Source organism: Schistocerca americana, chromosome 1 (genome assembly GCF_021461395.2).
Source record: "Schistocerca americana isolate TAMUIC-IGC-003095 chromosome 1, iqSchAmer2.1, whole genome shotgun sequence".
NCBI classification, from domain to species: domain Eukaryota; kingdom Metazoa; phylum Arthropoda; class Insecta; order Orthoptera; family Acrididae; genus Schistocerca; species Schistocerca americana.
The window spans coordinates 144508148-144509518 of NC_060119.1; the positions used below are offsets into that span (position 1 = coordinate 144508148).

At 41.5% G+C, this 1371-nt stretch overlaps 1 non-coding gene across 1 annotated transcript; it reads left to right on the forward strand.

The window, feature by feature from the left end:
* Positions 1–972: 972 nt before the first annotated feature.
* On the forward strand, positions 973–1047 carry Trnas-cga. The gene has a single exon. It is a non-coding gene; the product is annotated as a tRNA-Ser (tRNA).
* The last annotated feature ends 324 nt before the right edge of the window (positions 1048–1371 follow it).

A 1371-nucleotide genomic window follows, 5' to 3' on the forward strand; every position in this document is an offset into this window, starting at 1 on the left:
TGCCAGAGTAGAACTTGGCTGCAGGAAACTGGGAAATTCACAAACGATAAGGCACACTATGGTGCTACATGACGCGGCGCACTGTCGCGCTGGAAGAGGTAGTGTTTCCTCAAGTTGAAGAGAACCCACCGAAGATTACTCGAGCCTTTGCACGTGACTTGCATATGTGTCACTCGTCTGTCTGGCGTGTTCTGCATGAGCAGCAACTCCACACTTGCATCACTCTCAGGAGGTACACGCCATGCTCCCGGCGGATTTTGTTCCACATGTACTTCTGTACATTTCTGTGCTTGGTTTTTATACCGTTGCGTTTGCGACGAGGCGGGGTTTGAGAACTCCATGTGCAGGCTAATAATTAAAATTTCACCTACCTCAGAACGGCGTCTGCTCGATATCCCTCCACTTGGCAACATAGATAGTTACAAGATGATGTAAAAGCAGCATAGATAAGAAACACCATCTAATACGCACAATTACTGAGGCCGTGCAACTCTAGTAATGAAATAAAGTTCTGGAGAAAAACTGTCATTAAAAAATTTATCGGGAGGTAAGATAAAGGATTGGCTTCTAGAAAACAATGTCCGAAATTTCCACACAAAATTGTTTATTTGTTCTTACAGCCAAAGAAATGGTACTATTCAGTTCACATTTAAACTACTGGTTATTTTCTTCAAGTTCACAATTCATACACTCATTTCGCACGCACAGCAGCCAGAAATCTGTCCAAACCCAATCCGAATTAAACAATGTTTTCACAGTCATTAATTTCAGCACTAATTTGAGTTAATACATTCGGCCCTTCTTACGGATTTCTGAAAAAAAAGAAAGCTGTGGCTAAGCCATGTCTCCGCTATATCCTTTCTTTCAGGAGTGCTAGTTCTGCAAGTTTCGCAGGAGAGCTTCTGTAAAGTTTGGAAGGTAGGAGACGAGATACTGGCAGAAGTGAAGCTGTGAATACCGGGCGGGAGTCGTGCTTCGGTAGCTCAGTTGGTAGAGCACTTGCCCGCGAAAGGCAAAGGTCCCGAGTTCGAGTCTCGGTCGGGCGCACAGTTTTAATCTTCCAGGAAGTTTCATATCAGCGCACACTCCGCTGCAGAGTGAAAATCTCATTCTGGATACATCAGCATTAGTCACGACGCATATCAAATGGGAGGAACTCAATATTCATTCATTTTACACATAATGAGAAACATCACATTTAACAGATAAACTATTATATTTCCTAACTGAATGTCGGTTTTTGACTTTTTTAGTATTTTTTTTTCTATCTCTAAAGATATGATAGTTATAAAGCCAAAATTTGGACACAATCTTCTCCTGAATGTCAAAAGGTAGTGTACCGATTTTGAAAATGATTGAATAGTATTTAAT